The sequence below is a fragment of the Lycorma delicatula genome, chromosome 3 (genome assembly GCF_047948215.1).
Source record: "Lycorma delicatula isolate Av1 chromosome 3, ASM4794821v1, whole genome shotgun sequence".
Taxonomy (NCBI): Eukaryota; Metazoa; Arthropoda; class Insecta; order Hemiptera; family Fulgoridae; genus Lycorma; species Lycorma delicatula.
The window spans coordinates 45,786,261-45,800,873 of NC_134457.1; the positions used below are offsets into that span (position 1 = coordinate 45,786,261).

Below are 14,613 nucleotides of genomic sequence, written 5' to 3' on the forward strand. Positions count from 1 at the left end.
AAAGTTTATAATCAGTTCTGAGCTTTCTGAGAAACAATTTAGTTTAATGAATCATCGTTTTAGTATTGTAGGTTCTACGTTTTGATTTGAAAAAAAATGTGCTAATTCCTTTGAATCAAAAGTCTAGATATGAAAAAAAATCAATTTTATTGTTAAATGTGCAAATAATAATTTAAAAGCGGTTTAAGCAATTAAAAAACAACACTACTTGTAAGTTCTAGCATAAATTTCCGATAAATTCACGCAAGCAATGATTCCATCTCATTCCGCTAGGATCGTTGTACAATCATATAATGTACACAAGAAACATCTTTAAAACATCGGTGGTTTAAGGGACTTTGTCTATGAGTAATTTATTAATTTCAATAATTTTGTAATGTTAAATTGGTAAAATTAAATACTACGTTATTCTAAAAAGACTGATTTGACATTGTAAAACAGATTCGTATCAATTAAATACTACATTAATTTTTGTTTTAGCAATATTTTGTTTGACAGAAGACAGCAGAGTTCAATAATACAACGAATGATGAATATTTTAAAAATTAACGGCAATAATGTTCTTTTACAGGTAAATGTAAAACAATTTTTGATCATTTTTTTCTGCTAAAAAATTAACAAATTCTACTTTTCATTTCAAACAATAATTATAAATATATTTTACTTTTAAAATAAGAAATTTGTACTTCATTCTTGTTATCTCAACTCAATCAGTATACATGCCTAAAATCATTAAATTGCAGTATACTTAATTTTTTGACATAAATATTACTTAACTAATTAGTGATCTTAATTTTAAATCATTAATTACTAATTTTAGACATTAATTTTATCGTCATTAATACAATTTGAATGATTAGCTATGACATAACAAAAAGCATCTATAGCAATATTCCAGTCACAAATCATACACTTAATAGAAATTAAATATTTAATGAATAATCACAAAAAAATGAATCTTGTTAACTTCATAATTGCTACAATCAGAAATATTTATAATAAAAGTTATTTTAATTTTAACAATAAACATTGAATACAACTTCATAGTGTATCTATGTGATCACCAATTTTAGCATAAATATCTGGTATAAACTTTCAGAACTTTGATAAAACAATAATACATGTATATAATACGCATTATGTTCTGTTATGGGTTATACACATGCAGATGGCATTGTAGTAATCTACAATTATGTTATACAAAATTAACACATAAATAAATTGAACATTTTTCATCATAAATTAAATATGAATTACCTATAAACTGGGAAATAATGAAACAAAAAAAAGTTATTTACTTTTATTGTTGCAACCGAAAGTTCACACCATTTGGTGTTCCGATGGTTTGGCATAAATCAAAAGATCACTCAATGAATTGTTATTTCTGTTTTACTAATGTGTCCAGAATATTTAACAAGTACACATTGTACTTTATCCTTCATTGTCATCTGTGTTCAAACCTGTACCTCACATTGAATCAATTCCAGTTCCTGAGGTTCCTGAAAACCTGTTTTGTGAAAATAGTGATGAAGAAGCAATCACTAAGGAAGAAGACAATCATGATTCATTCTCTGAATTGCAATCCAGTAAGACACATCATGTATTACAAGGTGAACTAAATGATTCTGTAATAATTTAAATTTATCAAAAAATCTCAATCTGAACGTTTAGGCACAAAAGAGCAAGGCTGGAATTTACTTAAACAACATAAAATCTCAGGCTATCAAAGTCTTCAGCAAAGATTTCTCAATTCTTTGCTCAAGAAAATTACTTAATTTACTATAAAAATATTGATGATCTTATGTTAGAATTAGGGTGAGTTCATGACCTGAAGAATGGCAGGTTTTCATTTTTCCAAATAAAGCTTGAAAGTAGTTATGCTTCACAGTAGTCTTTGACATCTGTTTTGGAATTAATATGAAAGACAGATTAATATGATATTATGAAAACTATTATTGAAAAAGTAAATTATAAAAACCGTAGTTGGAATATCTGTCGAGAGGCAAAAGTAATAGCTCTTTTGGTAACCATGCAGTCAGGGTATACAAAATTCTGTTTTATTTGTGAATGGGTCAGTCAAGCTACTGATTAAAATTTAACTCCTGGTGAAAAAAAAGAATTACTCATGAGCCTCTAGTTAAACCAGAAAATATATTTTTACCAGCACTTCATGTCAAACTGGGATTAATAAAACATTTTGTAAAAACTATGAAGGACAGTCAAGGATTCTTGTACATATGCCAGAATTTCTCAAAAGTAAGTGAAGCAAAAATTAAACAAGGATTTTTTGTGGCCCACCAGTAAGGGAATTGGACAGAGATGAAATGTTTAACTCTATGATGACCAATGTAGAACGCACTGCTTGAACAGCATTTAAAGATATTTGTGAAAATTTTCTGGGTGTTCATAAATCACAAAATTACCAAGATATTGTAGATAAACTGATAAATTTATACAGAAGTATGGGATTTAATATGTCAGTAAAAGTTCATTTCTATATCTGGATTTCTTTCTGCCTAACCTTGGGGCAGTAAGTGATGAGTGTGGTGAACGTTTTCATTGAGATATTTCAGTGTTAGAAAACCATTACAAGGCAAATAGAGTGTTCATATGCTAGCTGATTACTGTTTGACATTGAGATCTACCCGAGGCTATACACAAAAGGAGAGCATCTACTTAGAAGTTTTAATGTAAGTATATGACATCCTATAACATTAGTTATATTAACTTCTATAGACCTTAAATGTTCCGTTTCCATTGAAATGAGAGTGATAGAAAGATTCTATTTCTCAGATCTGTATAATCTATGCAAAATAAACAATGCTGTAGAGAAAGGTCATGCTTAGAAAAATGTTAAAAAAGTTTTATTTTGTACATCAGTATAATATGTGATCTATAATTAAAAATGAAGCAGTACTATAACACTAGTTTCCAAGAGTTTTGTTAATAAGATAATTTTGGCATATTCTTATATATGTTTTGACAATGAATCCAAATATGACTTAAAATTTGTCCTAAAGGTTTCATTTTTTTATAATTGTCACTTAAAATATGAAAATATTTAAAAAGGTTTATTTTCTCTATTAAGACTTAACCCTTGTAAAGATTTGTTGTGAATAATTTTTTTATATTAATAATGAAATATGAATAAATGAAAATATTTATACTAATCATATTTATAAGCGGCTCAGAGGAGAATAATTTGTAGGAATGACCAGTGTGACTGAATGCAGTATTACACCATAAAATATAATCGATAGTGATTGTTCAATATGACTCATTCCTTCTAGAAAAAATAAATTTATCACAGTAATATGATTTAATTAATGACTTATGTCTTTATTAATAACAACATTATTAATAAGTCATTTTAATTACTTTTGCTGTGGAATAACCCAGACCATAAAATCACTTTGTTCTGGATTTCATGGAAATACAATCACAAGTTTGGTCTTGTGTTTTATTCCTACTTTTTTCTGATACACAGATGTGTACTGTTTTTTCTCATGCTTTAGATATTTTGTTTATTGATAGGAATTTAAATAAAAAATGTCTCTTGGTTGTATCATCCTAACAATTTTTGGTGTGTTTGTGGTGAATTAATTTCAAATCTCAAAGAAAAAAGTATTATTTGGTTAAAAAATCATAAGAACTCTATTTTGGGTATAAAATAGAAAATCACTTACTTCAAGGAGGACAGGTCTTGGGCCCTCATATCTACTGTAATTCTTGTGTAACTTTACTAAGCAGTTGGCTAAGAGGGTAGTCCCAATGTATGCCTTTTGCTGTACTATGGTGTAACAGAGCTTAAGGAACACTCAACAGATTGTTACTTTTATATCACAAAAATTAAAGGTGTCAGAAGTAAACTTAAGAAATCTGTAGCATATTCTATTCTTACTTTAGCCATAAAACCAGTTCCATGCAATGAGAAGTTTAGAAGAAAATGGTGATGATGAAGAAGGCAATTGTGAATTAGAAATTTGTCACGGCCACACTGAATCTTAGAAAATTACTCAAGTAAAACTTAATGATCTGGTTCATGATCTTAATTTGTCTAAAATGCAGTTAGGGTTACTAGGGTTCAAGGTTAAAGGCTGGAACCTTCGTGAAAGAAATACTAAAATATGTTTTTTTTCTGTGTTAGACAGCAAGAATTGTATGTAAAAAATTATGATGATAATAATACAATGTATACTACAATGTTTTAACATTTTTATTGGATTTACTAGGATAGCAACACAATCCTATGGCAAATACAAAGTAGAGACCTAAAAGTGAAAGCCATTTTGTTAGGGCTGTAGCTCAGTTATACTTAGTACTGTTTTTTTATTATACTAAAGGAAGACTAAAGACAGGAAAATTCACTACATTAAAAAATACTGATTGAAGGGAGAAGAACTCATAGGTGAGCATAAAAATGTTATTTGTCAAGTTCTTGTAGATCCAAAGAATACATATCTTCCATCATTACACATAAAAATTTGTTTGATAAAAATTTTATTAAAACAAGGTTTCCTTCACCTAAAGAGAAAGTTTTCCAGAATCAATGGGCAAAAATCAAAGGAAATTTGTTAGACCAAAGATATATAAACTAATGAAGGATTCAAACTTGTGAGAAATAAATCTGAGAAAGCAACATGGATATCATTTTAAAATATTATTAAATCATTTTTGGACAAAAAGAAAGCTGAGAACTAGAAATGTAGAAGCTGTAGAAATGTTGAGTGAACTTCTTGAAAAGTATAAAAAAATTGGGAAGTAATATGTCTCTAAAAATACAGATGTTATTAATATCTAGACAAATCTGAATGATGTAAGTAATGAGCATGATGAAAAATTTCACCAGGATATTTCAATGAAGGAAACAAGTTACCAAGAAAAATGGACCACAAATATGCTTTCCAATTACTGCTGGAGACTGAAAAAGCACATTCCAGAGGTTAAAAACAGGAAACAATGAATAAAAAGAAGGTATTAGTATGATAATGTCATGCTACAAGCTGTACAAATTGTTTTTAAAAAAATCAAGTTTCCATGTTACTAAAAAATACCCTGCCTTCCATTTATTTTGGTTTGCAGATTTGAAATGCAAAAAATTCTGAGACATCTTATTAAATGTATTAACTGAAAACCATTTTTTTTCTGTAGACCATTGTAATCAGTTAATGTAAACCATAAATTATTAAATTAAGTCTATGGCTTTGGATTTCAGAGAGAAGCAACATCACTATTTACAAGTTTGTGGAATAATTTTGCAACTGAAGCGAAAATACCACTGAAGGTAAATCAATTTATTTTTATTATCTATTCAAAATGATTATATTTTATGTAATAGTGATTAATTCCCTCCACAGTTTTTTGTAGTCAACATATTTTTTTTTTGTCTCAGATGTATGAAATAGATTTTCAACGCCCTTCTGCTGATAGTAGGAAAGCTGTTAAAACATTTTATTTGAGGCACCACATATATTACATTTTATGTATTTGAGGCACCGTGAAAATTTGTGTAACACTTTTGTAAAGTTCGAATACAAAATCGAAGACTTGGCTAAAGGGTAGTGCGGCCTAGCCAACACTTGAATTTTTAACTTTGCAGCATTTTGAAATCTTTGAAGCATTTTAAAATTTTAATACCTTCAAATTTAGTATTTAATTAAATAAAAAATAAAAAAGCCAAATTATTAAGTCGGGTTTAAAATTTTGCCAGGCCGTTTCAAAATTTTATTTCATAAATATCGAAGAAATATATATCTGGAGGCATGCTGATGTTTACACAGAATAATAGTTATTCCCAGAAAAAAATATTTAAAAGGACAGGCATTTTTGGTGAGACTTTTTACCTGCCAGGTGATCGGGAATGTTTTACGAGAGTGCGAGAAAGTAACGCTATGGCTAGATTGAAGTGTGAAACCCACTGGGTTTGTCTGGTGGTGAACTCGTCTTCGCAAATCAGCTGATTTCGAAGTCGTGATTTCCAACGTTCAAAGATACTAATAAAGGCAGTTATTTTTATACGGATTTGAATACTAAATCGCGGATACCGGTGTTCTTTGGTGGTTGGGTTTCAATTAACCACACACCTCAGAAATGGTCGACCTGAGACTGTACAAGATTACACTTCATTACATATCATTCTCTGAAGTAATACCTGACTGTGATTCCCGGAGGCTAAACAGCAAGTCAAAGTGTGTGAGAGAGGGTATATCGACGGCCGGCTGAGTGAAGCGTGCTGCAGTGAGATTGGCTCTCGCAAGAGCACATTACTTAGAGCAAGCGTGCAGTAGTTGGAAAAATGGAGTAGTTAAAAGATTCTAATTCCTGATTAATTTTTTTTTTTTTATAAAATTTTCAATTATTTAACATTAAATGAAAAAGATATAATGTATATGTATTGATACGCCATATAATAAACAAATAAAATATATTTTTATTTACCCTTTACTTTAATTAAATTGTATTTGTATTTATTATAATAAAATATAAAGGACTGAAAAAATGAATGAATGCAAAAATAAAATTACATAATACAATTTATTTGGATGAACTAATTATATGATATAAAAATATAAATTTTGCTTTTGGATTTTTTTTTTATTAGTCATAAGTGCAAAAAAGTTATCATTAACATAACCTTTCAGCCGAATAAGTTTTCTACGGAGTGTCCAATATAAAACGCAACCCATCAATCACTCATCCATGAAATTTCAAAAGTCAAGCTTACTTCCCTACTCGTTACTGAAATGGACTCGTCCAACATCTGAACATCGCGGCGACGCAGTAGAACACTACCGATAGTAACAACAATGCAATCATAACGTTCAGTGTATTGCTAGAGACAAGATGGTGTTTTCGCTAGATGAACGTGTTTTCATTGTTGAGTCGTACTTCAGTACGAAATCAGTGCTTGCAGTGCAAGATTTGTTTCGCCATAAGTACTCAGATAAACCAGCTCCTAACAAAACATCAGTATTAAGGGTAGTTGCAAAATTTAGTGTGACTGGTTCTGTTAATTACAAGTAACACAAAAGATATGCGTCAGTGTTGAATACAGATACAGTCATTGAAATCAAAAACCGATTACTCGCCTCGCCAAATAAATCGATCAGACGTTTGTCTGCTTAAATTAATTTGTCTAAATCAACTGTTCATCGGGCGACCAAACAATTACAATTACGACCTTATCGCATTCAGACGGTTCATCAACTTCTTGAGCCCAACAAAGAAAAACGACTACAATACATTTTCTTTTAAATGGGTGCTCGATGTATCAGCAATATATTCTATGTCTCGAGATGTTGATGCTTCACACATACTTTGTTGACCGGAATCACGTTCGTTGGATGATTGAAATATCTGTAATATAAAATTTATATTACAGAAAAAAAATATTTAACTTTAAGTTAGTCACTGAAGCCTTATAACTAATAATAACTAATATTAAAATTCGAAAAATTTAAATAAAATGTTAGTTATAAGAACTGTTAACTAATTTTTAATAAAATACGAAACATGAATGTTTATTAAACTTTCTTTGTATTTTCCAAAATTATAAAATGTTAAAAGTACTTTTGTTGTAAAATTTTTTATTCCATTCATTGAGGCAACAGTAGAAATTCAAGCAGGTAATAAATTCGTAGACGAGCAGATGTTACAGCTATTGCATTAAGCTATACAGGTAAGATACACCTAATAACAATAATATACATAAATATACCCTATAGTCAGTATAGTGAATGTTTTAGTCTATCCGATAGACAAGATTTTTTTTAGTTCTTACGCTGCTTTTTGTAGTTCTGACAAGCTTTTTTTAGTATCTTACGCTGTTTGTGATTATTATTTTATTATATTTAATAAAATGTAAAATTATACTATACCTAATGATGAAGATACATTGGATTTTCCTGAAGCGTGTTATCGTCATATTTCTTCATTAATGCGAGAAATTTTTTTTCCAATGTGTGATAACCCTCTTTTAGACTTACATTGGATGGTAAAAGGTCTTTATATTTTAACCCATGTTTTTGCTGAATTTCCAACACTCCATAACTTTTTTGTATAGAGTTTTTTTCATTAAAAACAATTATTTTTCCATCGCTTTTTGTGCAAATAACACAAACTAATTTTTCACTTTTCATGATATATATGTATTATTTATATGAGGGCAAATCAAAAAGAAAAGTGAAAGTCAGAAAATCAATATGTTTATTTGTACTTACATAAATGATAGATGCATTATTTTTCAACATAATCCCTTCCTACTTGTATGCACTTAGTCCATCTTTTAACGAGCTTTTGAATTCCTTCCTGGAAGAAAGTTTTCGGTTCGGTGTGCAGAAAAGTTTTTCACCGTTTCTATGGCCTCAACAGATCGTTAATGATTCCCTCGCAACTCTTTTAATGGGTCAAAAAGATGAAAATCGCTTGGAGCCAGGTCTGGAGGGTATGGAGGGTGATCCAGCAGCTCAAAACCGAGGTCTTGAAGGCAAACGACTGTTTTTTTGGCCGTATGAGGTCCAACGTTATCCTGAAGCAAAACCATACCATTAATAAGTTTACCACTTCTTTTGGATCTGACGCTTTGCTTCAGTAAACGCATTAGCTCACTGTTGTGTCATGTTTACTGATTGACCTTTGGTGTGATGTAATCTAAAAGTGAATTTCCAGATCCCAGAATATCGTCATCATCACCTTTCCTGCAGACATCTTGAGTTTTGAACTTTTTTGCTGTGGGAAATTAAGAATGTTTCCATACTAAACTTACTCTCTGGTTCAAAGTGATGGACCGATGTGTCATCAACGGTTATTATTCACTTAAGAAGAGTGTCTCCTTCATCTTCGTAACGTTTCAAAAGCTTCTGGAAAATTTTCAAACGATTCTTTTTGTGGATACTGGTCAATTGACGTAGAACCCAGGGAGCACAACTTTTCGAAAGTTTAAAGAATCATGGATGATTGAAAATGCTGAGCCATGACTTATATTCAACTCACTTGTTGTTAGTCTTTGTCTCACTTTGTTGTTCGTTTTTAGTCTTTTGAAATGGAAGCCTACCTTGCTGCTGTTCATCACAGAAAGAAATCCTACCATTTTTAAAGCGATCAATCCATTCGTAGATCTTGCTTCCACTCAAACAAGAATATATCCATATTGCTGCTGCATTCTACGAATAATCTCCGCCAGTTTCACCCCCTTTTGAACTGTGGATAAGTATCACTGCTCGCATTTCTTCCTTGGTGTAGTCAGACAAAGCACTCATTTTAAACACAATCACAAATAGCTAACAGCTGATAAGAGGTTGAGTTATGGCAGAACAATCATTGCTTGCCATATATGTGACTGGGAGAGAAATTAAGATTTCCCTTTACTTTCTGACATATATATATATATATATATATATATAGGATATATATTAAACAAAATAGCACTAATATAATTGCACGTTTGCTATATTGTCATGTGGTCTTGCGAGAGCCTATCGCACCGCAGCACGCTTCAACTCAGCCGGCCGCCGATATACGTCCTCCCTCACACTGCAACCTTTTCTTTCTTTTTCCTGTTTAGCCTCTGGTAACTACCGTTCAGATAATAATTCTGAGGATGATATGTATGAGTGTAAATGAAGTGTAGTCTTGTACATTCTCAGTTCAACCATTCCTGAGATGTGTGGTTAATTGAAACCCAACCACCAAAGAACACCGGTCTCCTCGATCTAGTATTCAAATCCGTGTAAAAATAACTGGCTTTACTAGGACTTGAACGCTGGAACTCTCGACTTCCAAATCAGCTGATTTGGGAAGACGCGTTCACCACTGGACCAACTCGGTGGGTCTCACACTGCAACCTACCGATAGCGTTACTTACTCGCACTCACTTATAACATTCCCGATCACCTGACAGGTAAAGAATCCCACCAAAATGGCCTGTCCTTTTAAAAATACTATTCTCTGGGTATAAATATTATTCTGTTTTAAAACTCAGCATGCCTCAGATATATTTTTCCGATATCTCTGAAATACAATTTTGAAACTGTCTGAAAAAATTTTAATCCCGACTGAATAATTTGGCTTTTATATATTTTATTTCATTAAATAATAAATTTGAAGGTATTAAAATTTCAAAATTCCTTGAGGATTTTTTTTACAAATAAAATTTCGTAAAGTAGAAATTCAAGGGTTGGCTAGGCTCCATTGCCCTTTAGCCAGGTCTTCGATTTTGTATTCAGACATTACTAAAGAAGTGTTACACAAATTTTCACGAAGCCTCAAACACCTACGTAAAATATTCAATAGCTCTCCGATTATAAAACTTATTATAATTTTCTCTTATTTCTCAGTAAAATACAGTTGCAATATTTTCCTTGCAATTTGACAATCAATGATTTTTAATCTACACTTATTATCTCTTTAAACTTTTTAATTGCCCCCATATAACTTTTAAGGACTTAGATTTACTTACTGTCTTACTTTGGTTCCTGTATGCGTTATATCATGTTTGTCTTCATTTTGATAGCACTTATTTTCTATATACAGAATGTCCTGGGAAGTACAGGCTAAACTTAAGGAAATGATTCAGGACTTCAAAATATATAAAAATATTCTTATGGACAAAAAATGCTTTTCACTGGAAACCCAAACACACACACTCATATCTTTATATATATATTTCTTGTGTGCGTGTGTATGTCACTGAACTCCTCCTAAACGGCTGGACCGATTTTGATGAAATTTTTTGTGTGTGTTCAAGGGGATTCGAGAATGGTTTAGATTCACAATTTGGCCCACTGGAAAATGTTTCTTTAATTTTTTATTTGTAAGTAGTTGTTGATCTTGGGATGGTTAAGGTTCACGATTAAATCCGGTAGGCAGCACTGCGATCGTGTTTTTCAATTTTTTGAAGTTTTTCAGTTACTTGCGTCGTAGCTTAATGTTATTATTACATTAAAATTCTTATTTTTAACGGTCTACTGTGTTTAGAGAGTAGTTTGAATTAAATCCGATAGGTAGTGCTGTTCTGACAATTGGATTTATTTACATTCTGACTTTTATAAGGTGAAAGGTTAAATTTAATGAAGTCCGTAATTTTTTTCTAAGTTTCTTAATGTTCAGTATTAATTGTAATGATTTTGCAGCCACAACCCTTTTCGTTAAAAAATTATTACCCACCGAATACTGTGATTAGGGAGTGGTGTGAATTAAATCCGATAGGTAGTGCTGTTGTTTTGCCATTTGGATTTATTTACATTCTGACTTTTATAAAGTGAAAGGTTAAATTTTGTGAAGTTCCTAATGTTCATTGTTTTTAAGGTTTTATGAAACTTATGAACAATTGTCTTCATTTAATTTGTATGTATACTCAAATCTAGCAATAACGAAGCATTGCAGAGTCTGCTAGAATTATGCGCTTATTGAGAATATTATATTATTATTTATTGAAATAACGTTTTAAAGTGTAATTAAAAAATATACATTATGCAAATTTGTAAGATGCAGTATCGAAGTGGGTATTTTACATAATTTTTCATGAATTTTAATGATGTATTCAATAACAATCAACTTAACCTACAAATTTAAATTGTCAGTTCTCATTTGATTCTATGCAACTTATGAAGTATTGAACGGCTCTTGGAAAATAAAAATGTCAGTTTGCAAAACAAATTATAACATTTATAAAATTAAAATATAATTTACGCATAATAATTATAGTTTAAAGTATATTTAAAAAATTTAAGTTATAATTTTTGTAGCTGATAATTTTATAAAAAATTTCTAAAATTGTTTTTAATTAACAATTATCCAAAATTTTGTAAAATAGATGTTAAAATAAAGAATGAGAAAAATGATAAAAATTTCTACTAAAATTTTAACTACGTTGCTTTTTTTACAGTGCTTTGATTTTTTATTAATTGATTAATTAAGCTATCACATGGTTATGAAACTTCAAAATTATTAAATTTAAAAAAATGCAGGAGGTACTTTTTTAAAATGAATCTTAAGTGAAAATTAGAAGTAACGTGGATGAAAATTTATTAATTACACAATTATTAATTTTACGACGTTTCGATTCTTTAATTCAATTTTCGTCAGACATCTCAATATTTAGTGAAAATAAATATTAACCATACTACACATAATTAATCAATAAACCCATTACAATAATACAACAATCACAAAACTGATAATTGCCCTACTAATAGTCATATTAATGAAATTTCGTTCACATTCCTGCTAATTTTAACTTAAATAAGTTACTTATATTTATGTGTTGTGCATTTATTACAGAACAATGCCACGTCAGGACAACGTCTGTCGGGTCCGCTAGTATATCTATATATACGTAGGTATATATAGACTCAAACACTCTAGACTCTACTTACCCATATTACATGAAGACCATAAAATAACTCAATAACTATAAAATATCCAACTTACACAAATTAATGTAACAGCATACTCATTGGTACACTCATATGCAAAATAAATAAAAATAAAAACAAGGCCCAGATAATAAAGCTTAAAACAAACATATTGGTATTATGTTAGATAATTTTTTCAGTTGTTAAACAATTAAACAATACATTAATTGCAGAATGAATGAAATATTATATGCCAAATGAATGACTAGGTGTTACATTCAGTGTAACTGAATGAATTAATTATTACATCAATTACAAATTCAATTGCATTATGTAAATTAAATTATAAAAAAAGTAACCAATTACATCAGAAGCAAGTGGTTTAGATGTTTGTTAATTCTCACATTAAATCTCAATGGGTTTGTTAGTCAGTTGAACAATATGATTGTTAGATTTGTTTATTCCAACTAGTTCTTTAAGTAATATGTGTAACAAAACAAGTTTCAGTTACATGAGTCCTAAGTGAGACATTCTATTTGTCCAGGTCACATTGACAATCTGGACTGTACCCATTGCTCCATTTCTGTATGAGTTCAGCCCAATAGCTAAAGATTAAAAATCAGTCTAAAGATGTCTAAGGCTTACATGGGTGTAAAAGCTAGGTAGAGCCATACTTTCGAGAGCAATGCTTTTTTTATACAATAGTTATATTATTAGAAAAGTCTGTTACAGACAGCTTCAAGATCACAGTTGCAATTCTGAATTAGTAATGCCAAATCATCAAGAATGGGAAGTGTTGGATCACTGAATTAAAGAATATGTCTCTTCATATATATATATATATATATATATTTATTTATTTGTTTGTTCGCAACTTGATCAGGATATAGAGAGACTGATAATTGAAAATATTTATATAATTACAATTTATTGGTTTAAAAACATAAGTAAAACAAGACAAATCAATAATAGTAAATAACTATAAAACAGCTTGTAAAAAAAAGTATAGTAATCAAAACCATAATAATAATCAGAATAATAGTAGCAGTAATAATAATAATAATAATCTAATAATAAAAAAATCTCACAATAATAATTAGAATAATAACAATAATGGCAACAGTAAACAATAATATTAAATGTCAATAATAACAGCAATCATAAATGTCAATAATCGGAGATTACATACAAAACAGAATTTAAAGTAATCATCAGGATTTATTTACAGGCAGATAAATAAGTAATGAAAATGAGAATTCAGTCCTACTGACAAAAGCCATTACATGACCGCTAGTCTTAACACTTTTAACCACTAGTCTTGTATTAACAACAATATTACAATAGGTAAGACAAGTATAAAATTCTTGTCACTGCAAATACCTTTGCTGTCCACAAATAAAACTACCCTAACAGTTCTAACTAACCCCTCTCTCACTGAACAATTACTTTTGACATCACCTTAATAGCACCAAATTAATTCACTCCTTCACTGACCTCACAGAATACTCTCGTAGACTGATGTCTTGCAGATTGATTAACAGAACTCACATTGCAGACTTTCCTCCATGCATTCCTAGACCAGTAACTCTTCTCACAAAACAAACATTGGTTTATTGTGTGTCAGTGGGCAGTATTACAAAAGATGATTGTTAAACGGCCTGTTATCTTTACTAAAACAGTTTCTTTTACCTGGATTTCTTCCATTATTACATTTTCTACTACTTTCTTCTTAATTGGCAGGAATCCATTACTCAGGTCCACTATACCGGTCTTGTTACAATATATATAATATATATCTTCAGCATCTCTTGTTTCTGCCAAAGATCTTGTAATCGTATATTCCCTAGCACAAGAAGCTATTGTGTATTGGTGGGGATTTCAGGGTTCTGGTGAGAGTTTTTGTAGTTTGAGTGATTAACCTCATGGCAGTGTTATGTTCAGCATCAATTACTTTTGCATAACAACTGTTCACCAGACATTAAAATAATATTGTACAACTGAATAATAGCAGTGTAGAAAAGTGGAGGAATCTCAGCTCGAAGATGATCCTGGCAGTATTCAAATCAGGTTCAACACTAGAAGGTATTTTTGTTATAGTATAGTGTATGTTTATGAGGTTCCTGTCAATGGTCAATCATAGTAAGTAAGATGGTTCCATAGAATGTTTGTCAATTTTGAAATTTGACATAGCAGACTTTGTTGGATTCAGCTTAGAATATGTTTAAGCATAAACATCTTATAATTTAAAATATAGATATTT

The 14,613-nt window shown here is 30.2% G+C and overlaps 1 protein-coding gene across 1 annotated transcript in view; it reads left to right on the forward strand.

The window, feature by feature from the left end:
- The first annotated feature begins 5,221 nt into the window (after window positions 1-5,221).
- The window catches only part of LOC142321123 (putative pyruvate dehydrogenase E1 component subunit alpha, mitochondrial), a 32,065-nt gene continuing 22,673 nt past the window's right edge, over window positions 5,222-14,613 (forward strand). Inside the window, exon 1 of the mRNA XM_075359114.1 lies at window positions 5,222-5,284. The gene's annotated coding sequence lies outside the window, so the exon portion shown is untranslated. The remainder of the gene's footprint in view (window positions 5,285-14,613) is intronic.